Below are 27,927 nucleotides of genomic sequence, written 5' to 3'. Positions count from 1 at the left end.
CAATTGCTTTATTACAAAAAGACAATTATTATAAAAAAGGAAATTATTGTAAAAGAAAGAGACAGCGATAGGACAGATCAGAAAAAAGATAGAAATGAAGCAAGAATTCGGAGTGCAGAGAGAGAGAGACTGCCACCACCGTGGATCCAGCTGTGTCCCAGGGGTCTATAGTCGTCACCAGAGGCGGTGGGAGTCCTTCAGGGCCCGTAGTCAGTACTGGAGCAGACTGTCCCCAGGAGTCTGTAGTAGTCATCGTTGGAGGTGGGTGTCCTCGAAGAGGGTGTCCTCGAACAGGGTGTCCTCGTGGAGGTGTCCTTGTGGAGGTGTCCTTCATGGCGATTACTTTTCCCCCTTTTATAATGAGTTGGGAGGAGTACTTCTGTTCTTCATGTCACATACTGCACGTTCGTGGTGGACCAGTTTCGCTGGCCTTGCAGCCAGCTTTTCAACTGCACGTCTGCAGCAATTCTTGGGATAATGGGCAGCAATTCTTCACACCAATCCTTGAGATAATGGACAGAAGAGTCTTATCTCAGCTCTTTCCATGCATCTCTCAGGCAATGGACCCTGGAGTTCCATTTCAGTTTCCCACACTCTTCTCTAAGGCAGTGAGGTCTTATCTCAACTCCTCCCACCCATCTCTCAGACAATGGATGGTGGCATCCCATCTCAGCTTCTCATACCAGTCTTTGAGACAATGGACGGTGGAGTCTAATTTCAGATCAGTTGCTCACAACAGTCATTGTGAAACAAAGATGCAGTCACTCTGCCACCTTTATAAACTGAAGGCAGAGGTAATGTATGCCTAGAGTGCTCAAGAGTTTTTATTCTTTGCTTCACAGGAATTCCTGCAAATATACACATGCCTTATTCCTCCATCTTAAGCATCTGTTCAAGATTAATTGTTGTGCTAATACTCACTATCCCCTATTTTGCAAAAGTCACAACTCCCCAGAACAGTATATTTAGAATAAGCCTTTAAAAATATTCTGTGAAAATTTCCCCCTGAATCCAGTATAATTTTCATCAAGCAGCACTCCAAGTATTAGAGAAAGGCAAACAAATGCTCACACTCTAACTTATGGTCTAAGAAAATGCTGAACCTATTGATAGATGTAATGACAAATCCAGCTTTAAATAAGTGGAACATCCCAGATAATCATGTTAAACTTCTTGTTTATTCTGGTAGGCAATAATAGGATTTAAAGACAGAGTGCTGCTGAAACTGTAAAACACACTTCAGTGCCAGGGGAAGAAAATGTCATTACTACTCAATGTAAATCAAGGGAGATTATTTAATTAGGATCACTTCATCCTTTAAGCAAATAAAAGAACCTGAGTCTGCTTCCTTCTGCCTTAATTCTTTCTGCCTCCCACCATAAATTCTTTGAAACATTTTGATCAAAAACCTGGCTTAAATCCACATTATACGCTTTCACAACACTTGGTTTACACTTACTAGGTATTTCTAAGCTTCTTCTTAACAAAATAAGGGACAATCATTTCTGTCCATATCTTCCAGAAATTGGTTCATTGTTAGCATTTAATCTTTCTTTCTCTTCTTTCCTATCTATCTTCTCTATGGCCAATTATCTTGGTTTCTGCCCTGTTATTTCTTTTTCTAATCATAGCATTTTACGGCCTTGCTCTCAGGGCTATATTCCACACTAAGATCTTATTATATCTTCACACTGCAGATATAGGAGCTCTTCAGAGTAGGTGCTGTGTTTTACCTATTACAGTAAATTCAGTGCCTACTACTTTACACCTTTTGTCCTGTAAATGCTTTGTCTTAAATGGCTGCAATCCTTATAAGTTTTTTTATTCTTTAATGTCTTATGAGTAACACAATTATTACAAATATTTTATTACAGATAAAGATATTTATGTATTAGTGATTATCAGAAAATTCTCACTGGACCTTCAAAGAATTCCTATCTCAACATGCAGACACAGGATTTCTGCAAGTCTTTTCATTTCTGCCTCATTGTAATTATTTATTTTCCTTTTACTCTTTTGCTTTCATGCTTAAGTTCTGATCAATTCTGAGTGGTTGCTTTCATAATACTCTTTTCTCTCCTTTTATTTTCTAGAAAAGAAAAGAAATAATCCCAGAGGACAAAATGTCTTTTCATGTGTTCTACATTACAGAATAAAAGACCATTGCTTTGGTATGTATGAACATCTCTGTTGTACATCTGTGTTGAACACATGACAGAATTTGGGTTGGGAAAAAAAGACAGGTCCAGGTTTCGTGCAGTATTAGTAAAACATTCAGTTTGATTTTACCAAAAGGGTGATTTTTCATAAGTATTGCAGTAACAGCACAGTCACTGCCACCAGTTAGCTTCTCCAGCTCCAGGAAACTATGAATACATTGAATTGTTGCACCAATTTCCTGTTTGGGTTTTGTTTTTTTTTTAATAATATTTCATAATATAATTGAAGTTAATATGACAAAGATGTTGGTTTTGTGGCTAGGTGGTACAGAACAGTGCATCCTAGGTCTATTTTGTAAGTGACTGCTAAACGCTTTTGTGGCCAAGATAAAAAATATTGCCCAGATTTATATGGGAAAAATTCTTATTTAGAAAAACTCTTCTCGAACAATACCTGTCAACAAATGGACAGGTGGCCTGTACCACCAGGATTAGCAGTCAGAAGACACCCTTACTTTTCTGTATAAACACATAGTGAGCAAGACCAGTTATGCAGTTTAATCTTTCGCTCACTGCTGCACACATCCACTCACAGGCAGATGCTTTGTAGTGTGATCCAAATGGACAGCGGATGTGGAGCGCCACGGATAGTGGGCAGATCTGTTGCAGACTGGGCAGTCTGTTGCACACTGGGCCGCTTTCAAAAACTCGGGACACAGATGAAGGCTGAAAGTCCATGTACAAATTACAATACTCAGTGCAGAAGCCTAGTGTGAAGATTAATTTTTGCAATATTTTTGTCTCTATAAGAGGTTAGAGTTACTACAAGAACACCAGTGTTTAAGTGCTTTCATATTTTGTTTTGCCAACTGGTTAGTTCAGAAAGAGCCATTATTTAGTATCTGTTTAATCTAGGTGGAGTTGACACACTTTTACTAGGTTATGCCTAATGTAATCTAGTTTGACAGGCCTTTGCTAAGCACAAAATTATAGCAGAACTTCTTGAGTAATCTCTACACTGGGAACCTCACTTCCAAGGTGGGTGTTGAGAGTACCTATAGTAGAGAGAGATCCTTTGGGACTTGCACTAAACCTGTGATATTTATTTGTATACAAAAGGAAAAAGTGAAAGTTTGGGATGACAATGGTAGTGCCCAAAACTAATTTCATATGCAAGGAGACAACAAGAATCTGTCAAGAAGTCAAGACTATCTTGGGTTTTGGTTGGGCTTTGAATTATCTTGGGTTGGGCTTTGAATTTATTTTATTCTGATATGCTATTCCAGGAGCTTTGCCAGTGTTCCAAGGATGCTTGAAGAGTATATTGTTTCTGGGTAGCACCTTTTCTGCCAGCCCATGCCACCTTGTACCTCTTCAGCATCCTGAACAAAGGGGGAGTGCAGATCCCTTTGGGGCAGTTCCTCCTCCTGTCTCCTAGAAGCTGGGGCAACAGATGATCAATTATTGCACTGTTTGTGCCAGCATTTCTCTTAAGTTCAGTGTATTCTCACCTTTATGCCGTAGTATTTGACATCAACAAATTGAAGGGCATCAGAGAATATAGAAAAAAAAAAAAATAAGTTCAATATCTAGAGCATAATAATTTTGTTGAAAATGCTAACAGGGAAAACCCTACTTTTAAAGTAAGCTTTCAAATGGAGATGAGTCTTGTAAAAGAACATTAGAGACCAGTGACAGCTGCTTGCTCTTGAGTCATCCCTGTGAAAGTATTGTTTAATTATGGATCAAGTTCAGCCTTTAGCTCCTAGACCAGTGTTGATTATCCTTTCCATTTTCTTCTGTGAGATCATGTTTAGCAGGGGTGATGCACAGGTAAAATTTTATATTATTTATCTGCCTATATTTTCTAGACAACATAAAAAACTATAAAAGGAAGGAAGAAGAAACAGAAAACAAATAAACAAACAAACCTTTGGAGTGCTTTGAAGGAATCAAAAAGATAGAATAGCAAGAACTGGGTCTAAAACAATAAAGTACAACTCTCTGCAGGCAAGAGATCTGAGAAATACAGACAATGCCCATTTTTCTTAGGCACCTAAATTAAAAAAAATATATAATTTTTGTCAAAAATAGATTAAACAGAATTCTTGTAATCCTAATGCTTTTATTGTTAACCCAAAGCAGTCTGTGTCTGAATTGACAAATTCTATCTGTTTTTTGCTTTTATTTTTAACAGACAGTGTAACCTAAAGGGCGGTTTGCTCTTTTGTTTGTCTTAGTAATGTCTCCTGTGTGGTGTATTTGAACCTAACAGGGTTATTTGCCATAAGAAAGAAACTTGTCCATACAGGGCATTCAGAACATTGTTACTTCTTAAACTGCCAATGGAATAGTGAAAACAAAGAGAGTTTGCAATGTAAGACTATAAGAATACTAAAGAAATAAAGAAATATAAGAAGTTAATGGGTTTCAATGTGGTATATCAGGATTGCTCCTGTGCACAACATCTGCTGGATAAAGACAATGCAAGTGCTAAAAGTAATACTGTGCACTTACCTCTGACTTCATTGATTGACTTTACCTCACTTTCAGTCTTTGTATCCTCTGTGAGAGTGTGGTTCAGCATGATTTTTGCAGGTGTGTTGGTTTCCTGTGAGATAAACTATTTTTAACAATGCTTTAACCCAACCAAATTTTAATTACTACAATTGAAAGAAAAGAACAAGTTAGGAACAGTTTCTGCATCTTAACTACAAGTAAGAGGTACATTTTTTATAGACTTACTTGAGTCAAAGCCAGTAAGGCATGATTAAGACTCATCTTGGCCTAAACAAGTTCAGCAGTATACTGAGAGCAACAGAGTAAAAGCTGAGTACAGGTCACTAAAGCTGCCGAGCAAATGTATCCAGAAATACATCTTAAAGAGTTCGTGTACTTCTCTGTCATCCCGCAAAACATTGGTGAGAAATGAAGCTAAACAGCAAGATGGACTTATCAAACACTAGTCGTTATCTGTACAGGACAACAGGAGCTGTGTCTTTCCTATTGCAAGGTGTTATTCTTTATCTCCCTGTTGGTCCCATGTGTGGTTGTATAAGGTTGAACACTCCTGAGAGCTGGGATGAAAACACAACCAAAATGCCCAGCATGTGCAGCATCCACTGTACAGTGTACATATTCATGATAAAGCATTCATTAGTAAAGCAAGAATTCTTCATTACAATGATTACCACAGTATAACACAGTCAGTCTCTGCTGCAAATCCTGAGGAAAAGCTTGCAGAAGGACCAACTTTTTTAACCTGGAATGACATAACGGTATAATATAAAGAAGCCCATTAATCTACTCTAAACAGCAGCAGCTTCTGTCTTCATCTGTCACCTGTGTCTGCCAATGCACAGTGTGAATGTGGCAGATACCATCAGAGCCTGAGAGCAGAAATGAATGCTTGAAGACCTGCCTTCAGTTTCAAAAAGTGAACTTCCAGACATTAACAACACATAGTATACTTTGCAAATCTCTCCAACACAGAAAATGTTTTTCTTCAGTACAGGAGAAGAGCTATACCATGTTTTGTTGTCAACAATAGCAGCAACAGTTCTGCAAATTTTTTCCTGTTCTGCTGTTGCATAAAAAAGTGTGACTACACCAGCCTTGTAACCACCACCCTAGTAGAGATAAATCCAGAGGCAAAATTTTCACTACAACTTATAAATCACTTCTGTAACATGCTTATTTTGGGGTGTCTCTGCCAGATGTAGTTACAGACTGCTTCCTCCACCTGACCGCCACCAGGCATATATCAGCTTCTGTGAAATGCATGTATCTTAGATTAGATTATTGACAGCTTGATCAGTTATTATGTCCTACGCAAAACACAGTGACCTCAGCAGAAGTACATAAACTGAGATAGTTCTTACCGGAAGCTTAAGGGTCTGAATAAGTGTTACAACTTTCACTATAGAGGTGTACTCAGTTTTCTCAATATTTGACAGACAGCAGCTAGTTAAACATTTTGCCCTTCTGACAGGCATTTAGTTGCTAAACTGATTGCCGTTTAGGTTACGTTTATTCTGAAATCCAGAAGTGTGACTGTAGACATATTTAACTTACTTTTTAGAGGAAAAAAAAGTGATAAATATGACATCACGGTGCTTCAAAGGTAATCCTGAAAATTACACACTTGAAAGTCAAAGTTTAGGCCATTAAAGTTAATTTCCAGAAAGGTGAAAAGAAAATAATTATCGCTGGGATTGATATGACATACTGGGAAATAATCAACATCACTTTTGTATATGGAAGTCATAGCTAATAAAGCTATTAGATTTATCTGAAGAAATCTCCTAGTACATATGGGTAAGTATGAGCTAGCTGATACCATGTAGTTGAACTTTCAAAAAAGCTTTTTAGCCTTTCTTGTCTTCAACGCTTGGTTCCAAAGGTGTAACAAGATAGCAAAGAAGACAAGGGCAAGAAATAATAATGTATTAAAATAGGGAATAAAATATAGAAAGAAATGGTCATTTTTATCAGGAGGGAGGGTGCCACAAGATTGCCACTGAGATCTATGCATTTTACATATTTATAAGTAACCAGGAAAAGAAGATAATTAGGTAGGTGATAAAACTTGTTTACAACATTGAAGGCATGAAAGAGATTTCATATAAAAAGAAAAGATGTGCCAGGATGCTTTGTCTTGAAAAGAATGTGACTGAAGGGATACAGCTACAGTTAATACAATTGCATATAGGGAACGATTCCAACAAAGTTATCAAGAAGCAGGTTTAACAATCATCCAAAGAGGAGTGCATTCACTTCAAAGACTTCCAATGAACATGCTCGAGGTTTGCCTGAAAAATCAAGATTCTTATGTGCAAGTTCAGTCAAAATTGTAGAAAAATGTTCCTTAAGTGAGGAAGCCAGAAAGAAAATCTAAGGGTTTGTTCACCTGATTATGTACATAAGAAAAGGAAGCTGCAGTTACCACGGGGAGTGCTGCAAGGCCTCTGTGGTTTCCACAAATGGATAGCTGTTGTCCCAGAGGAGTAGCTCTGGCAAAGTACACTTATGGGACTGGTTGCATAGGCACTTCCCCCAAGCACTTAGCTTTGCATCCTGCCCTGTACTATGAAAGAGCAGGGATAGATATGTGCTTTGAGGGATTGCCTGCTAGCTGGGCTGAGACATGTTTGGCATTGTTATTTACCCAAATAATGTTTCCAGCACCAGCTCCCACAGCTCAGCTTCCACCAGCTGAATTTAAAAAGTGAATCAAGCCTATAAAGTCCCTCCAATATGACTGGAAAAAGAGTAAGAAAGAGGATTAAATACCTAATAGATGCCATGGAGAAATATAAACTCAGGTCTGGGGAAACTTGTTGCAGCTCATGGGGATATTTCGTATTAATGTGTCCTTAATGTCTTCTTTTGTAGTTCAGTACTGTAAAAGAACAGAACTGCTCTCCTGTTGAACAGTATCTACAGAATAACAAAATGTAAATGTTTCTGTATATACTACACATGGGCCATCTGTAAGTCATATCATCTTTTTCCTTTCCTTAATATTGCAGACTCTACTAAGAAAGAGTAAGAGCTCAGTATTTCCTTTTTGGCCTTCCTTGGAGCTAGCCAGCTGCCTCATGGAACTATCAATCAGCAGGGTTTATTTTTCCTGGCTTGGATGCAAACCTCCAGTTATTAATATGATAGTGAGCTCTGCTAGCTGACAATTTAAGATAAAGTAAATTTGAAGTGACATAAAGGAGCATGTGGGTGTTAAAGTGCGTCACTGAGGTTCTTTTCTGACATCCTGAAAAGTCTCATCTATACGGCCGACACTAGCAACCTTTACCAGTGACCCTGTGCTATTAAAGGGTAGGCACTCTTATTGATTTGTAAAAGTGACAGATGTGGCATGTGGTTGTAAATTAGCCATGTGAAGTCAGTCTCCCGAGATTTCCAAGTGCGTTTTTTCCTTCGCAATGATTTGTGTTCTTCCATTTGCCACGCTGCATGACATGAAAGACTTTTCTCTTAACTCTTTTTCCCCAGTTATCTTGTTGTACTTCACTGTTTTCTGATATTTTTTTTCTTTCTCCTACTTTCTCTAAGCTATCGTGACTCATAGAGATAAACTTCAGCTCAATTTTTTCTTAACATGCTTTGTTTTTTCTCAGCACAGTATTTTCAAAGAAGGTTAGCAAAGTTATATCAGGATAAGCTGAAATATCTTTCGAACTCTTAAGCCCTAGCATTTATTTACAAATGAGTATATATGTATGTATGTATAAATATGTTCATTAATTTTGTGTCTAACAGAATGTCTGTTCTGGTGAAGACTTAATATGAAGGCTTTGTCAACAACTGAACTATAGCCGCTGCTCACATACACTGCAGATACAGACTGTGTGAGCTTTCAAGTGTCTTCGTCCTTTACATAGAAACCCAGCTGTAACAGAATTGATCAACTTGAGACAGGGCCACGTCATCTTATGCAGCAACAATTGCCTAATGCAAAGGTTTGTAAGAGGAAATAAATATAATTTTCTAGGCTCAATCACATGATTTGCTTCAGTCTTCTAACAGGTATCTAAAGTGATCCCATAAAATTAAGACATCTGGGTGACCTGGAACTACCACATGGTCCTCCCCACCAGGCAGACATTACATGGAGCACACAATCTGCCTTCTCTGTTTAGTTTGCTTGAGAATGCTTTGTGTGGAAATTTAATCATGGCTTTGTAATGCTGATTTTAGATATTCACTTCCACTGTAATTTGTCTGCTACAGTAAATGAAAATTCTGTTTATATTAAGATTAGCTAGATAATCAACCTTCTAATAACTAAATTTAGTTATTATTTAGTTAGATAAATACTTATCACAAAACATATCTATGTACCACTGCTACGAAACCAAACCCAAAAGAAAACATGTCAAGACAAATTATTCCCTGGACTAAATGTCACCAACTGAAAAAGCACCATGACAAAATGTGCAGGTTAAAAGGTCATGACCCCATAAAACTACTATTCTAGCTCCTTATCCTAAATCACTTCCAATTATGTATGGTAAAGACTTTCCATTTTGAAGCAGAAAATACTATTTCTGAGAACTCCAAGCTGGGCATTCAGCATGGATCCAGAGGTGAAAGGTTCAGAGTTTTAGCTGCTATGCTACCAAATGTCTGTCTTCTTGTCTATTGTCTTTCCTTTTCAAGTTGTGGGCAACAGATATTTCTAGTGAGTATGCGCTTCATGGGGGGGGGCTTGTGCAGCAATCATGGTAGACTCTGAAGCCATCTTCCAGGCGCTTTAGGTTTCTACCAGTTCATAACACTGTCATTCTTATTTCGAGCTGTAGCTAAATGCATATAAGCACCCCTTTGGGACAGTGCTCTTTGAGGCTGAGATAGTGGTCCCTGAAGCTGACTTTGAGGGTAAAAAAAAGAAGCTCCTGTTGAATTGAAAAACATTTTTCCATGCAAGCACCATGTGATCACTATTAAATCCTAGTGCACTGAGATCACTCCAGTGCCTGCCCAGATCCCTTCAACACTATTGCATGCAACTCCATCATAAATGTTGCTGAGGCAAGCCCACTTGCTGAAGGGAAATGATTGCAGAAATGATAGGACTCTTTGGTGTTAAAGTCTAGTACCAAGCTATGCTACCATAATCTTCACAGTAGAAACCACTGTCTCATCAAGCTGCCAAATCTCAGGTCACAGTGTTAACAATTCATGTGTTCAGAACTGCTGCTTGGAGTTGTTTTGGAAGGCTAAATTAGCACTGTAAGTGGCTGGAAAAGGTTTAAGATTTTTTGGTGGTGGGATTTTTTTCTCCTAGTAGCCTCTAAATGTTTTATAATTGTTCATTTTAAACCTATTTCCTGGTCATTCATTCTCAAGATAGTCATTCCCACCCTTTAGTAAAGTTCAAAATTGAATGTTACTATGGAAACTGCTGCAGATGTAACAGCTGCAATTCACAAGAAAGAGAGAGGAAAATGGATCAAGAAGTGTCACTTGCATTATGCAAAATTTCATAGCTATGTATGAATTGCATGCTGTGAATAAGGTCCTTTGTGAACCCAAAAGTTAGAAACGTCACTTGAGCACTAGAGGAAATGATTCCTAAGTCGGTCAATGAATTGCTTTCAAAATCCCTATGTGGAAAAAAGAACTATTTATAATTTATCTTTTTTAAGTCCATCTGTCTTTTCATACCAGAAAAATGTATTTCTTTTTTCTCTTTTAAATACTCGTAGCTTGTAACCTGATTTTTTGTTGGAAAACAGAAAAGTTAATCCTAGATTTCTTTAGGTCTTAAGCTGCTTTAAACTCAACAGACATGCCAGCAGTGGTTGTTACAAAGTTGTCAGTTATGTCTTTTATTTGCATATTTGAAGGTATTTTCCCCTGCTCTGTGGAACGTACCTGTGTACTCAGCAAAAGAAAACAGGGCTATGAAAACTCAAAAGAATAGAAATAATTTAGCAAACAAAAGCTGTGCAGTCATGTATCCGGCCTGTTTCTCTTACCAGCTACAGTATTTTTATACCCCCATAAATTCCTGTCTGCAGGCAGGTTTCTGAAGACATGGCCTGGAAAGCCTGAAAGAGTGAGAGAAAATCAGGCCTTTTGTCTAATGTTCATCAATTATTAAGGAGCAAAATTATGCGACATTTTTCTTTCAATTATGCTGTTTAACAAGGCTTGGGAGTTAATACTGACCAGAAGACGTTTTATCCGAGATATGCTGTAAAATACTCTGCTCTCTGTAGAATAGATTTCCCTTGGCTCTCAATTAATGACTGTAGTCATGCAGCTGCACTAAACTGACTAATCTCACTTGACTGGAGCTGAAAACACCTCTGTGTTTTTAAAAGATTTTTGCTCTTTAAGTATTTAGAGATCTGTTTGTGCTGGACACATGGTAATAAAAATTTATCAAATCTGTCAGAAGACTTGGCTCCTAAATACAATTCTTCAAAGAGAGAAGTGTGTAAAAAACAAAAGGCATGCTACTTTATCATTACTGTGGGGACTGTGTGATCTTGTGCCTGACAAAGATCTGTTTAAGATGTATGAGTGGTGGTGAGAGTCTGTATCCAACACCATCCTTATTGTTTTTCATCCAGCAGTTTATTCTTCAGTCTGAAAACTTATTCTTGCCTTTTGCCCTTGACTTCACAGTTCTGCACAAGTGACTAAGTGCATTCCCAAGCTGTGCATTTTACACACTCTGAACAACAAGCAACCATTTAAATATTATGACATCCACTGAGGCATGCATCAGATGTGAAGTGGAAATGCTTAACAAGTATATTTTTAACAAAGTCTTATTTCCACATGAAGCTCTGCCTGGCATCACAGTTTCTGAAAAACTGTAGTGACTCACTCACAGGAAAAATCAAAGCAAATGCAAGTACAGTTTCTGGATTTGATAAACACCTGCCCTCTTTACAGCTCTGTTATTTGACATTTGCTAACTTGACCTTAAATTGTGGGCCTTCTTTGAGAAAAAGCTTCATTCCTTCACTTCAAAACTTATTTCTTGCATCACTGTACTTATCTAACTGATTTTGCTGTCTTTTCTTCGCCCCCAGGAGCAGCAAAACATGTAGCATAAAAGTTGCAAAGCCTTCCACTTGCATGTCGTTTCCTGTTGTTCACTTACACAAACTGAAGACAGCACACTTTCACTCACAGATTTCAGATCAGCACTGAAAAATCAATTCTGACACCAGCCAACCTAGAATTTCTTGATGTTCTGGTAAACAGAAAGGTTACAGTTTTAGGAAGCCTTAAAATCTGTGAAGACAATATGCCTGTAACTCTGCTAAAAACGTTTATCTTTTGGGGATACAGTCCAACCAATCCAAAAAGACTTCAGAAAAATCTCTAGTCTCTATTACTTTTTCTTTTTTCTCCTATTCTTTCATCACTTGGAGTCCTTAATAGCCAGTGATTGCTTTAAAACTCTGCTTTAACTTAGAGCCATGATACTTCATACATATTGAATAAATCCCAGGTTTCAGTAGTGGAATTGAGGAACTAGAGGGATTGATATGATTCAGCCATGCCAGAGAGACTTCATTCCATGCAATTTTGGTGTCCCGTTATCAAACTGATTCAAATTTATTTAGAGTATGTACAACAGAATAAGAAACTGAGATGGCAGGAAGAGCTATTTGCTCCAAAGGGCTGATGCTTCATACAGCGTCTGAAATTTCCCACATTAGCAATTTGTGCTTGTTGTTTGCTCTCATATTTTGTCATGGACTGCATCCCACCTCCTGCCCTTCAAGCAGAGAGGCACTTACCTGCATGCAGAATTGTTGAATTCCTGTAGTTGCTTAATGCTGGCTGTTGCCTCAGATGGCAGAACCGAGTTCTGCAACCATGTGTCCTGCAGAGGTGCAGCAAAGAGCTTGCAGCCAAAGAAAGAGGCAGCCAGGAGGACAGCTTTCAGCCATGTTTTTGCTGGTCCAGGGACTGGAGAGGTCCTCAGCATATCTGCAATAGCACTAGGAGTATGTCAATCTTCCAACACACTATAAATACCATGGTCTACTCTGCTGCTTATCAGAGGCAGCATGGCCCTCTCTGCTTACTGCCTGACTCTGAGGAAGCCCTTTTCATTAGATCTTGCCTGCTGCAAAGAACTCTTGAAATCCAGAAAAAGGATTTTAGGATTTTTTATGGTGTTCTGGCCCTTTCATTCTTAAGAAAAGGGACAAAAAAAAAAAAATAAAAAAAAAAAATATATATATATAAAAATACATATTTGGAAAGTAAAATCCTTAGAAATGAAAGCCAGGTTCTATTTCCTCTTTCTTAACTGAAATCACAATGTGTCCCTATCTTTCTCCAGCCAGAGGAATTTATTAGCAGCTCACACTATGGCAGATGATCTATCAGCAGACAAGGCTATGTGAAATCATCTCACTCCCTCCACAAATATGTCATACATTAAGTCTTCCTTGGAGTATCAGGAACGCTGTTTTCTTTCTCTAGGAAAGAATGATTTCCATTTTTTCAGTCCCGTAGTGAATTAGAAATACATAGAATCATTTCAACCAACTGGTCTAGATAATGACCTTTTCTTCACTTTTACTGATATCTTCCTTCAAAATACAAAATTAAAACGTGGCCACAATTCCTCTCAAGTGTCTGATCACAACTGTAGAGCATAATCTTTCACACAGAAGTGGCTTTTCAAACATTTGTATGGTTCAACGTGAAAAATTTCCGTTATCCCAGAGGAATTTTATGGAAGAGTGAAATCTCAGGCGCATGAAATCACTAAAAATGGAACGACAATTTTCCCCCCAGTAAATTTTCCACATAAAAATATCTCCTCTCATTTAAAGGCCTCTATTAAAAGCAAAATGCGATAAAGACAGACATAAACCCATGTGTAATAGTTATAGTTTAGGCATTTAACATACCTTGTATTTATGAATTGTTGAGCTATTTTATTTTGTAATAAATGGTGAATAAGTGATTTATCTCCACGTTTCCAGTAATTTGTTTCACATTCTGTGTACTTGCTATTTTATTTCCTTTTCAAAGAAAACTCAGTGAGGAATTGATTGACATACTTTGGCTATGACTGTGCACAAATTTAGTTAGGATGGAATTTCAGAGACCACACTTTTTGTTATGAAAAGGCCATGTTTCTATTTGAAAAATAACATACACTACTGTAGATGTGCCTTTTTTCGTTAAGACCATTCTTTTCTGTATCATTACCATTTATTGGTGAAAAGCACTCTCCAGCACCTGCAAAATTTGCTTATCCTCACAGATGGAACTAGAAATACTCATGCTTCCGCATATGGTGTGACAGCCAGGAAAAATGGAGGTTTGCGCAGCGAGCTCAGCTGAGTTACATATCTGTATCTGTCCTGTGAAATACATTTGAAAATGGAAAACAATGACTATTTATTTTAATCATGCTGGCTTTAGGATGGCCTTACTGCTGATTAATCTCCTCTTGTTCTCCTTTGTATCAAGGATAAGCTGAAAATGTTACTGAAAGTTGTTACTGAAACTATATCACTATCAAAAGCACCTAAATAATTTCCATGTACACAAAATAACTGTGAGTTGCAAGGCTCATATACATATCCAGTAAATGAAATATGTAACTCACCAGAAACAATCACAAAAGAAATTTCTGAGCATCCAGGAAGAATGGAATCTGAAACTAAAAACAATGCTTTGATATTCAACTGATCTACTCTTTACAATACCAAGAGCTCTTTGATCATCCTCTAGACTTTATCTCAGTATATTAAACTCCATAAATAGAAATAAATGAAAAAAATTAAGGCCACATATGTGGCCTTTATTATGCAACTCACTCAAGCGAGTGAGCAGAATGTCATTCAACTGGGAAATATGGTAACATGTGACGTACCCAACTTAAAGAGCATAATTGGCGAAATCTAATGTTATTATCAAGGAAAGGGGCATAAGAAGCACTGATGAGAGAATTCAAATTTAGCAGCAAAGGTTGAAGCGTATCTGGCCTCTGAAATCACTTGATGCCTTACTTAGTGTCATAGGAAGTAAGAGTTCTCTAAAGCAATCAGCTCAGTGACTCTCAGTTCTTTATAAAGACCTCCCATGAAACAGTTGATCATGTGACAGACACTCCAGCAAATGTCTATCTTCAAAAGAAATAAAATAAAAGTTTGGAGAACACGTATTTTTAAAGGCAGTAGTCTGGCTCTTTCAATTACAAGGCAACCTGTTACTACATCTCCCCTGAAGCTGGGGTTGTAGTGGAAGAGTAAATAAACCATGTAAAAGAGGAAGAGTTAGTTGCCAGCCTTTGGAGGTGGGAAAACGACAAGAGAGGAAACTGAGCCTTGTAATGGCAACAGACCAACACGGGTCTTGGAAAGGTCTACTGGCTGTTGGAAACCTAAAGCTTAGGCTGACCAAAGAGTTGTGCTATGGTTCTGTTCAGTAATGGCTGCCTGTTCAGTAATGGCTGCCCTTTTGTTTTCACCTGAGAAAGAAATGAATCTTACAATGTTTCCTGCCTTCCTCCTCCTCTCCTCCATTGCCAAGGTTTATGTTACCAGAAGGTGAAGCTCTTATGCCAGAATTATCCTAAGAGTGGGTTCATGTGCAGGGGAAGTGATGTACCTTGCTGTGAGCAGAAGGTGCTTTTGCTTCTTCTGCCAGAAATCCATCAAGCAAGTCAGATGTTTTTGAGTAGTGTTGCGCTTTGGTGAACGCATAGAGGTGGAGCTGATGAATGGAGCTTTTCATGCTGTCAGTTTGAAAAACTCTGCAAGGTCCTTTTCATGCAGGCGGTTCCTTTAGGAAGGCTTCTTCATCAATGGCAACACAGATGCTATCATCAACATATCAAATGGACTGAAAACAATGGCTTTGGAGCATTTTCCAGAGCTTCTTTGGAAAAGTGAGGGTTACAAATTCATCAGTTTCACCAGAGGTCTCCTCTGAATGAATGGGATGGATTCTGTTGGTGCTGTGGTCCTCACTGCATGCTTGCAAATGCTTTTCATCCCTGATGGATGCTAGATCAGCATCACATGGTGCTTTTTTGCCCATCCTAGAGGGACAAGAGAAGTTGAGTCTGTTGACTCAAGGAACTTACCAGAAGCAGAAGCAGATGATGTTTCTGCTGGAAATGGCTTCCTTTCACACTCTTTTGTCAGGAGCAGATCAAAGTGGTGACTAGCTGTAGACATTTCCCTGGGCAGCTGGGCTGGGTCATGCCAGACTGCAAGCACCATCAAACTGGCACCAGCTGGCTTGGGGTGTGAAGGGGAAGCTCCCAAATGTCTTCCCAGTTCCTCCCCATTTCTTGTCTAGCCTAGGAAGGACTCTGTGATTTCAGTAGCACTCTCTTAGTCCTCAGAAGTCCCTGTAGCCAGGTGATGTTCCCAGATCTCAGCAGTCTCTCCATGGCTGCTTTACAGGACTGACTGGAAGTAAAACACCAAGTACATTTTGCAAACGACACAAATGGGAGATATACAGCTGCTCCTGTTTCTTTGAATGGGTACCTATGCTTTTATATCATATTTTAAATCTAGAAAGTGATAAACAAAATCAATAATTTTTTGTCAGCCTTCTAAGGCAACACTCTCTCTACTCCTTTGAATATTTTTTCTGTAAAGGGCAAGTTTGGTGTAGAGCCAGCAGGAATCAGCACTTCTGATAGGGGCTGTACAGCCTGGAGAAGAGAAGGCTGCTTGGAGACATTATAGTAGCCTTCTAGTACCTAATGGGGGCCTACAAAGGTGCTGGAGAGAACTCTTCATCAGGGACTGTAATGACAGAACAAGAGGTAATGGGTTTAAACTTAAACAGGGAAGATTTAAGTTAAATATAAGGAAGAAATTCTTTACTGTGAGGGTGCTGAGGCACTGGAACAGGTTGCCCCAGGAAGCTGTGAATGACCCCTGACAGTGTTCAAGACCAGGTTGGACAGGGCTTTGAGCAACCTGGTCTAGTGTGAGGTGCCCCTGCCTGTGGCAGGGGCTTGGAACTAGATGATCTTAAGGTCCTTTCAAACCTAATCATTCTATGATTCTATGATTCTGTTCCCTTCCTCATTTGCATCAAGCCCAGGGAGGTTTATGAAAGCTTGGCCTAAGTATGAGGGCAATACAGAGGAGGACAATAAGCCATGGGAACCTGTGGACAGAGCTAAATGGCAGACGTTAGAACAGAGCAAGGAAGGTCTTCTCCAAGTGCTGGAGCATCCCTGAAGGCCTGGCCCAGGCAGGCGCAAGCTGCAAATCAGGTGGCCTTTGCTGCTACCCTGCAGTCCTGTTCAAGTCAATAGCTTCGGAAAGAAGGGCTCTGTGTGGGCTGAGAAAGCGTGGGTGGTCGAGCCAAGATGAGAAAGCTAGAGACACATTTGTAACAGCTGCTGCAAGAGTAACTGGTACAAGAACTGTACAAAAAGAATAGCTAATACCAAAACCAAATACAAGCAACTTGCTGGTGTATTGGCTTTGCTAAAGTTCATCATGTAAACATAACCATGTAAAAACAGTGCTGAGGCACAAGATTTTGGTTGTGGTCTGGGAGAATGTGTCTTCTCTGGCACATCTTTCCTGTGGTGGCTCACCTCACAAGAAAGTAATTCTTCATGTACTGGAGCATAATGAGACAAATACAATGAGTACGTAAGAAACATCTGTACTTTCAAACAGATGTGCAGCCAACCCCACAGTCTGCATCATTTGTTCTAGTACTTGTTACTTCCAATTTTCAGCAGTGTTCTAGGCATCTTCCAGCACTTCTATCACTATTAATTACAAAACCTGAAAAGAAGCTGATGGAGATTTATCGTTAAAGTTAATGAAATGTTGTATACATCACTCTCAGTAAAGCAGTGTTTCTTGATATTCAGAGGGGAATAGTCTGTACCCATGGCCACCTCTCCCTTTGGCACTGGGCACCGCTGAAAAGAGCCTGGCTCTGTCCTCTTTGCACCCTTGCTGCAAGTATGCACATACACTGATGGGATCCCCTGAGATTAACTGTCCCAGCTCTTTCAGCCTTTTTGTTATGAAAAGATGCTCCTGTCCCTTCATCATCTTTGTGCTCTCTCTAGCATGTCCATGGCTCTTGGGAACTGGGAAGCCTAGCACTACACACAAAACTCCAGGTAAGGCCTCACCAGTGCTGAGTAAAGGGGAAGGATCACCTCCCGCTCTCTGATGCCAATACATTGCTTAATGCAGCCCAGGATACCATTTGCCGCCTCTGCAACAAGGGCACATTGCTGGCTTATGTTCAGCTTGGTGTTCACCAGGACCCCAGGGCCTTTTCTGTCAAGCTGCTTTCTAGTTGGGCAGCCTCCAGCATGTTCTGGTGCCTGGGGCTGTTTCTCCCCCTGAGCTGCAGGACTTTTTACTTTTCCTTTTTAAAATTCATGAGGTTCCTTTCAGACCCTTTCTTCAGCCTTTTCTCCTGACACTAAGTTCTAGTACTACAACATTTTTGAATTGAACCGAAATCAGAAGAGTTTTGTTAAACTCAGTATCTCAGCTGTAGAAAGTACAGCATTATTTGATTTTAAAGGATCATAAACATGTTACAGCTTGTCTTTGTAGGATTTTTATTATAATTGTGTAGAATACTTTCATTAGTCATAACATTTTATTTATGCCCTATGATAACTTTAAAGCAAACACCATGATATTGTTAATATTCAGCAAACAAATAATTGTTATTCTTAAGAGGTATATATCTGACATATAATATTTTTTTCACCTAGAAAAGTCACCAAGTTGATCTGAAAAGCTTTTAAGCATTTTGAAGTCATCCTTAACCTATATGTTCGCCAGTATTGTACAAGGGCTTCTTTTCAATTTGCAGTTGCACTGGGGAAGAAGTGTTTCAATTCCTGATTTAGATTGTGGTCTCCCAGAGGTTCCAGGGTTTCTGGCTTAAAGATAAAGCTTCATGCTTTATGTTTCCTTGCAGCAGAGCAGTAATACACACCACACACTGTGCATCCTGAGCACTATTTCCTGAGAGAACGAGTCAAGCTAATATAGATTTTCAGCTTCTTTTTGTTGCACAAACTATATAGTGCTCTCAGGCAATGCTTGCAGTAGTGTGAGGTAATGTACTAGAATGGCTACATAGAAATATCTGAATATTTGGCACCTGGTATTACAGCATAAAGCCATGCTTGCATTCAAACAAATCCTGTGTTCTCTAGCATAACCTACAAAACACTGGGTGCAGGATTAAATAAAGCCTCTCATATGAGGAACCACCACTGTGTAAATTCAACTGCAAATGAACATGGGTCTGAAGTAATATTTGAACCTTAATAAATCTTTCACTATTTCAGTGTATCTTGGGCTCATTGTTTCAAACAACAGGCTAGAACATATTCCATTTGAGAGGCAGGGAGCCAGGACAGACAGTTCCAAGCAGACCAATCTGCTCAGGGTTCATTTGGAAACTCTATCCAAGCACTGACCCACTTGAATTACTTGTATGTTAAGCCTCACTTAATAAAATGCATGATATGGAAATTATCATCACATATTTTTTGCCATATTTGAAAATCCACAGTGATGACAGTACAAGCAAGCCTAAAGCTATTTATCCCCCTCACTAATTTATAATTACAAATTTACAGTAGCAAGCACAGAAATATTAACCTTGCTCCTATATTTAGACCTAGAGAAGATCTACATTTAATGTGTCTTTGCTTTCCCACACCCCCACCACATGACGGGTAGGTTAGCTGAAATATGCTTTTTTTCCTTCTTTTCTCCTTTGCTTTTCATAGGCCTGCTAGGTTCTCTTTTTTGTGTGTCAGTTCAGGCTACAACACTGCAGTTTGAGTTTATCTTGGCTGTAAAACACAACAGTAATTTATATGCTCCCTTACTTGGCGCTCCTCTGAGGCATTGCCAGCTGTCTAGCCAGCAGTTTAAAGAAAGAGCTGTAATGAGCACAAGTGTGCAGGGGGTGAGGGGAAGGCACACACAGCACACAGCCGTGTTCCTGTTTCCTTAGCTGGTGGTGGTTACGTTTAAATAGTACTACAGCAAACTGTCAGCATGACAAGATTTTCTGCACAGGCACTGCACACCTCCTCCAATATATTTCTCATTCCTTTCTTTCATTCCTCAGTAAAGAATAGATTTACAGGATGAGACAAAGCCCCGAGCAGCTGTTATGTGATACAGAACGTGAGTTACTAGTGTAAAAGCTTTCCCCCTCCTGTCTTTTTCCCCTTTATCAAGAGTAAGCTCTTTGAGCAGGCAGACAAAGCCTGATGGTGATCTTGATGTACTTGACATGGGCTTTGATATTAGCTTGCTTGAGCTCCAGTTTTTGATGTAATACAGTTGTGAATTTTATTTCTTCCATGGCTGTGCAGTATGCTTATTTAAACTTTACCATCACTGTAGTGTTAAAAAAAAAAAAAAAAGGAAAAAAGTATTTTGCCTATAAGTCACTTCTGTCAAGGACTTTCTCTAAAACATTGTCATATGTATATGTAAAGCAAAAATCACATTTTCACACAGTCTCTGTATGCTGAAGAAACCCTTCAAATAGCCTCAATACTTTCCTTAAAGTCCATTGAAATACAGAAGGTTAGACTCTGATCCCAGTGAGATCAGCCTGAATCCAGAAAAACCCCATGTCATCCCACAAGGATCAGTAGAATTCATTTAGCATAACACTGATGCAACAGATGAAAACCTGGCTCAGTGCAATCCTTCCACTTACACAGCAAAATGCTTTCTTTTCTTATAAACTTTCTGCAAAATCAAACCTCCTTAATTTTAACTGGAGGTTTTGGGCTTTTCAACACACCAGCAGAAAAATATGGCTTTGATTCTTATGATAGTCTTAAATAAGTTGAGAGTTATGATCACTTGCATTGCAGAAATCCAGCTCTCCCTCAGGTACTACCAATATTGCAAACCCCAAATTGACCTTGAGTTAGAGTTTCCCTATGCAATACAGCAGGACAAAAACTAAGACTTCTTTAAAAAGGCAAAGCCCTGGAAAATGGTGGAATCGCCTTACTTGTGGCAGAGCACAGGCTATGGGACAATTATTTCTCATATGATGTTTTTAGTTATGGTTCCCACACACAAGGTACCTTGTAAAGGGAAACTCACCCTCAGTCACCTTACTCAACCTGTCTGAACACACTGATATATAAGTGTTTTGGAGTATATAAACCCACAATAATGAACAACTGATCTAGGCTTATCTAAGCTTCATTAATCAGAGGAATTATATATAGATAATCCACAAGTCCATATATATTTTAAAGCACAATTTAGAGTGAGATCCCATCTGGAAGGTTTGAATCCTATGCAGTTTATTTTAATAAATCCTGGCTAAGTAGTTAAATGTAATAAAGCCCTCCCTCAAGGTGCAATTTTCACTATGATTCAATAAAAATAAACCTACAAATGCATGATCTCTTCTTTCATGGAGCCCATGAACAGGTTTGTTTAATCATAAAACAAAGTGTCCTAAAGGGGTCAGAAATATAGGCAGGAAGTAACAAAATGAAACTCAATGTGAAAAACGCAAGTTAATGTGTCTGAGGGAAAATAAATTGAAACAGATATTCAACAGGAGAGAAGCATTTGCAAAACAGTAGAGGTAAAGAAAACCTCAGTAAAACTACTAGAAAACTCAAAATTAGCAAAGAACTAGTAATAGAAAAGTTAGCAAAAGAGACCAATACATTTTATGAAACAATATGAAAAAGCCATCATTTCACATACCTAAGAGGTGACAGTATAGCAGTGATCTAACTGAACTCAAGCATCAATACTGATTTGTTAGAAACTCAGATAAAAAGAAAGTTGCTAACATGTCAGAAAAAGTTCAGAGAACTTCCGTAAGTAAAGGGTTGAGTAGCATGGTCAAAACCATAGGTCCTGAGCTTTCTTCTATGGAAAACAATTTCAGTATTTCCACATACTTAAAATGCAGCAAGACCAGCTAAATACCAATTAATGAATACTATGATTAACTGCAGGATGTAGGCACAAGGGAGACATCAGAATTATTCAGGTCAAGGACTGAATATGAGTGATCCTCCAAGTCCCTCTTTCTCTTCATCACCCACAGAAGGAAACAAGCTTGGAGACTACATGGTGGTCTGCAGCGTGGAGCTGCATAGGGTTCTTGGTCCAAGAAGGTATAAGTGTGAGTCAGAATATGGAAGAAAGCCAAAACAAATGTAGATTGAATATCAGAAAAAAACATCCCTGCTCTGAAATCTAAGTCTAGCCTCCCTGAAGACTTCGAAGAAAGTACCACCATCTGTTAGATCATTTAAAGCAAAAGAGTATAACACACTACAAAACACATATTTTAGCAATTTAGATGATTGTTCTCTCTCTACATGTGGTGTCTACCTCTCTACGAGTGGTGTCCCTCAGGGATCAGTGTTGGGACCGGCCCTGTTCAACATCTTTGTCGGTGACATGGACAGTGGGATTGAGTGCGTCCTCAGCAAGTTTGCCGACGACACCAAGCTGTGTGGTTCGGTTGATACGCTGGAGGGAAGGGATGCCATCCAGAGGGACCTTGACATGCTTGTGAGGTGGGCCGATGCCAACCTTAGGAAGTTTAACCAAGCCAAGTGTAAGGTCCTACACCTGGGCCGGGGCAATCCCAGGCACAGCTACAGGTTGGGCAGAGAAGAGATTCAGAGCAGCCCTGCAGAGAAGGACTTGGGGGTGTTGGTTGACGAGAAGCTTAACATGAGCCGGCAGTGTGCGCTTGCAGCCCAGAAAGCCAACTGTATCCTGAGCTGCATCAAAAGAAGCGTGACCAGCAGGTCAAAGGAGGTGATCCTGCCCCTCTACTCTGCTCTTGTGAGACCTCACTTGGAGTACTGCGTACAGTTCTGGTGTCCTCAACATAGAAAGGACATGGAGCTGTTGGAGTGAGTCCAGAGGAGGGCCATGAGGATGATAAGAGGGCTGGAGCACCTCCCGTATGAAGACAGGCTGAGAGAGTTGGGGCTGTTCATCCTGGAGAAGAGAAGGCTGTATGGAGACCTCATAGCAGCTTTCCAGTACCTGAAGGGGGTCTATAAGGATGCTGGGGAAGGACTCTTCCTTAGGGACTGTAGTGGTAGGACAGGGGGTAAGGGGTTCAAACTTAAACAGGGGAAGTTTAGATTAGATATAAGGAAGAAGTTCTTTACAGTGAGGGTGGTGAAGCACTGGAATGGGTTGCCCAGGGAGGTTGTGGATGCTCCGTTCCTGTCGGTGTTCAAGGCCAGGCTGGACAGAGCCTTGGACCACGTGGTTTAGGGCAAGGTGTCCCTGCCCATGACAGGGGGGTTGTAGATGATCTTAAGGTCCTTTCCAACCCTTACTATTCTATGATTCTATGATTCTATGTCTCTTACCAAAAGTGTTTTTTACGTTGTTACCTGATGCATTTGTGTGGCACAAGCTGTGCCCATGCAGTGTCTTGCTTTGGACTTCTCTTGGACTTCCAAGACAGGCTGGTAGTCAAATTCCTGCACATTTTCTTCAACAAAATCATTGGGTTACTCCTTCTGTCCGTGGACTTATCCACAGACGTCACTTCCAGTAAGCTGCAGTGCCCCCTTCCCAGACTGGCACGAATGGGAGAAACCAATCCCAGGAGAAATTAACCAATCCCTCTCTGCTGAGGCAACTGCCTCATTCAGCAGTATAACATGGAAGAAACTTCACACAGAAGAATGACAGACCATATTTTGGACTCAGAATTTAGGAGTACATGCATCCTGGGTAGGCTAAAAGAGTCTGGACTTCCACAAGCTGCTAGAAGCAATCACATACTCTAAGGCTAATTTAGGTACTTGCATTTCATCTGAAACCTTTTAACTTGCTGCTTTATTTATGGGAAGATGTCAGTGTGAAAATGAAGAAAAATGTCTTTCCTTCTATCTTTCCCACAGTTAAGGTTTTATTTTCCTTGCGTAATCATTTTCTTCCTTGTCACCAGAAAGCAACAAAAGACAGGACATAGCACTTACTAGGACAGTGCACAAAAGGAGGAGCCATGCGATTAAAAGGCTGTCGTGCAGATATAGCAGGTTCATTAACATTTTGTCCCTTGTTTCCAAAAATTCAACAAGCAAAGACAGGATTGAGTTTCAAAAAAAGAATAACAGTTTTTTCCCATCAATTTCATTGCCTAGCTTTTCTCTACCTGCATTCAGATCCCATTGATTTCTTAAATTTGACATCTCTATGGGCTTCCTCAATCCAAAGAAATTGTGACCAAATTGCTGGAAACACTGCTGGCTGCTTTGGATGGATTCAGAGGTACCTCAAACCTTGCTTCATCCTTACAGTTTTTGCCTGTCTGGTTTTCAGTGAAGGAATAACATAATAGCAGTGCCAACTGCTTGCTATCCAAAAATCTAACATTATTCCAGGAAAATAATGCATTATATTCTTTCTCCTATTTTACATGTTTTTCTCTTTTGAACCAGGAACGAGTAGGTTAAATAAGCATTTAAGTTACCTTTGTTGCTATGACCATAATTCATTGAACAGGAAGGTAGCAATTCTAGTAATGACAAGAGCTTTTTTTCTCATGTTCTTGGCCAATACCAGGCATAAATCACTGTCTTCCTTGGAAAGATCTTGCTCATATACGAAGATTTTTATTCAGTCAATTAACAAATTTTAGCTTTCAAGTACTAATGATGCATTGCAAGAGTTTTAAATACCTACTTTTTAATAATCAATATATTTTAAGAAATTAAAGGAAAAACTGCTGAGAAAGCTCTTCTTTTTTTTTTTCTGATCATCAATCTGATTGGAAGGTTGTTGCTGGTTTTGATTTTTTCTTTTTACAAGGAAACTGATTTATAGAAAAGATGACAGTGAGCAAAGAAAGTAATGACACACAGAGTCTTTGAAAGAAAGTGTCTTTCATGCCCTACAAGTACATAGTCAAAATGAGTAATTGGATAAAGAGCAGATGTCAAAACTAGAAACACCAAAGCCATGATGGCAGGCAGAGAACAAAAGAGGTAGAGGTATTTTTAAAAGCATCAGCCACTTTTCAGATGGCCACCTGCTAAGTAAGCTCCTGTCCCCTGATAGTTGAAACAATCCACACAAAGACTCCTGACTGGTTTCTGAAACAAAAAACAACAAAAGATGCAGAACTGCCATTAGACATCCCTGATTGGAAGCAGATTGTGGCCCTGCTCTCCTCTTCCCCCGCACTGGATCTTGCATCTTCTGCTGTGAGTCTGCCCTTCTTGACTCCTTCTCTTCAGGACAGCTTTCATGAACACTGGGAAACCTGCCCTTGTTCCCAGTCCACTGCTGAACTGAGAGCAGTTTTGGTCTTTCTCGAGTCCATACAGCCTTTTCCAGTAGAAGCTGGGACCCTTGCATGGCAAATTTAAGCTACTGCCAACAGGCTTGCTTTTCTCATTTACCTTTGATGTAATTCCAAGCCTATTGATACCTGCGGATTAAAATTTAATTCTTGAAAACTGCTACAAAAGCACATTTCAGACTCCTCTGCTCTCAACAGAGCACCCTTCTTCCACCAGATTTACACAAACGTTTAGTTTAAAAATTGGGAAGGCAACAAACATGGGAGTTAAGCCTGTCTACTCAGTTACTGCTCCAGAGGCAAACAAAAGGAAGGAAGTGAACAAATCAGGGGGAGGGAGAGACAGATTAAGTTACCAGAGACTCTGACCTTGAAAGCTCAAGAGTTTAAATCAGGGAAAGCAGAGGCACTAGTTAGTTGGAAATTCCTTTGAGTTCCTTTAATCCCTTAGGTCAATGTAAAGGCAAATGATCTGACCATTCTGCATCTGCAAGTGATTGAAGGCAAATAAGGAGCATTGTGTGATTTCCAGTTCAAGAAGTATATAGTATACACAGCTTTTATGAAAGCAAATACAGCAAATCTCAATTGACCTAGGCTGACTAGTAAACCCTGAGATGCCTCTAACATCTGGGAATCCAATGCTGGTACAGACTCCAAAGAACAAGAAAAAAAAAAAAAAAAGAAGAAGAAAGAAAAAAAAAACACAAAACAAAACAACCAATCAACCAAAACTTACAAGTCTCTAAAGTGAAGAAGGGCAAAAAAAGAAAATAACTTACCGCAAGGAATGTTTTTCTCTGAAAGACCGTAGTCCACAAATCATCTTCAACATTTAGTCTGCTATTGTGTAGATAGAAAAAAAGCCTAAAATTACACCATACTGGGCCTCTCACATTAAGCTTTCTGCTAACGTCTGTAACTGGAAACAGTCTTCCAAGGGTTTTTTATGAAATGACACCATATAATAAGAGCCTGGCTACAGAGGAAAGCTTTATTGGTCCTTCTAATAAATATTATTAGTGCGTAGCACTGGAAAGGATCCCATTTGGGCTTGTAATGTGCAGTGATTAAGGGATAGACCATGCCTGTAAAGCAATAGCTTGGCCATGTGTTTCGATTAACACAAAGACATGCTCCCCAGAGATACCATTCAGTGGCCTATCTTCTCCAGACTTGCTACCCATTTCTCTGTCACTCCTTTTATACCCCCACAGGCACCACTCATGGCAGCCCCACAGTGATGATCTTCCCTCCCATTCCCCACTCTGCCCAGTCTGATGAGATTCATTTCCTAAGACCTGGGGCTCAGGAAATCTCCAACTGAGATTAACCTTTATTGAAAGGGTCAGAGAAAAGACTTTTCTTTCCTCTTCACTATCTAAATCTCTATCAACATACTGAAAATAAAATGCATACTTGCAAACTAGCACAGAGTAAGGAAGGATCAGCCAGTTGCTGGAATACACGTGGATGTACACAATCCTCACAAATTATTTTTTAATGCTTGATAAGTAATATTAAACCAAGCTCATTTCAAAAAACATTTGACTCCTTCAGGTTGCCAGTTTGACCTCAGTCCCCTACAAACTTCTGAAATACACCAGGTCTGACTGCAAAAGGTTCACTCCTCCTTGCTGTCTATTATCTCCTTCTTTTAGCTACATTTTCAGACTGAGAAATTAGGAAGTCTTTTTCCCCTGACTGTATTTAGTTACAAAATATTTTTCCTTGCACATATTTGTATGTGTGCTTTGCTCTCACCTAGCACATTGTGGAGCATCATCATTCAAATGCATGAGCTCTGTATGCTGACTGAGGCTGGACAAAGTTTGGTTGTGTTGCACAGCAGAAGAAATTTGAAAAACATTTACATTTTAATTAATTAATAATAACTTTCTGTGCTTTCTCTATTTTCTATCGGTATGGCTCTTTGAATCTTTAACAATTTGAAGAAAGAGGAATTTTATAACAAAGTTTTTCTGCAACAAGATTGGCTGGCCCTCTCTTTTAAACACATAATTCCTAATTCTTTAAGTGAAGTGTTGAATTCTTAAGAAATCTTTTAGTTACTCTGGGGATAAATTTCTCCATTCATTTCTTGCAAGTTGAATGATTTTGGCACGAGAGTAAGAGTAATAGAAATAATAACAGAAATGATAGGAAAAGGATTTGCAACATTAATTTTAAATGTTGCATTCCAAAATCTGCTGAATTCTTTTTCCTGGTATTCCAAAAGCTCAGAACTATCCCCTTACTCCTTCATGCTGCTTTGTCTCCTACAAATATGCTGACAACATCCTTCCAAACTGTTCCAAAGGAAACAAAACAGCATGTCTGCAAAGCTAAGCCTTTTTTTAAAACTGGCTCCTAGCATGTAGCAAGATGATATGCAGGAAGAAACCCCTCTGAAATCATGTTGAAACAAGAGAATTCACATTCAAAGGGAAAAAACAACATAGAACTCCACAAAATTAGTAGGTAAAAACGTGTAATTTGCAGTTAGGCAGTTCTAAGTGCCAGTAATGCTCCATACAAGATGTTATCTTCTTGTTGTGGTCACAGACATACTATAAGGAAAAAAAAAAAAAAGACATGTTTCTGTACTAAATGGATCTTAACCTTAAATTTTTTCCTCAACAAGCAAAATTCTCTTTTTTGCAAAACACTTGAATAAATGTGAAGGTTAATTAGTATAATATAATTGTCATATCAATTACAAGAGATAACTTATCAACATGGGAATAAAAAATTAAAGATATGCTTAGTACAGAGGTATGTCTAGAAATATAACGCAATCTATTTTCAGGAAGTACTTACTGAAAGGAGTGCTAATATGTGAAGAAAAACTGAAGCTTTAAATATCCCACAGATTTTTGTCTCTCTCTCTTCCTGTACTTGGAAACACTGAACATGGGGGTCAGCAATGAGCCAGCTC

At 39.2% G+C, this 27,927-nt stretch overlaps 1 long non-coding RNA gene across 1 annotated transcript; it reads right to left on the bottom strand.

Moving 5' to 3' along the window:
* Positions 1-13: 13 nt before the first annotated feature.
* LOC115601010 lies at positions 14-27,927 on the bottom strand. Its single transcript, XR_003989216.1, has 4 exons — positions 27,810-27,927; positions 25,772-25,832; positions 4,677-4,770; positions 14-848 (listed from the first exon to the last, which is right to left on the bottom strand). It is a non-coding gene; the product is annotated as an uncharacterized LOC115601010 (long non-coding RNA).

This window comes from Strigops habroptila, chromosome Z, assembly GCF_004027225.2.
Source record: "Strigops habroptila isolate Jane chromosome Z, bStrHab1.2.pri, whole genome shotgun sequence".
NCBI lineage: Eukaryota > Metazoa > Chordata > Aves > Psittaciformes > Psittacidae > Strigops > Strigops habroptila.
This window is presented reverse-complemented; position numbering and strand designations above follow the sequence as displayed.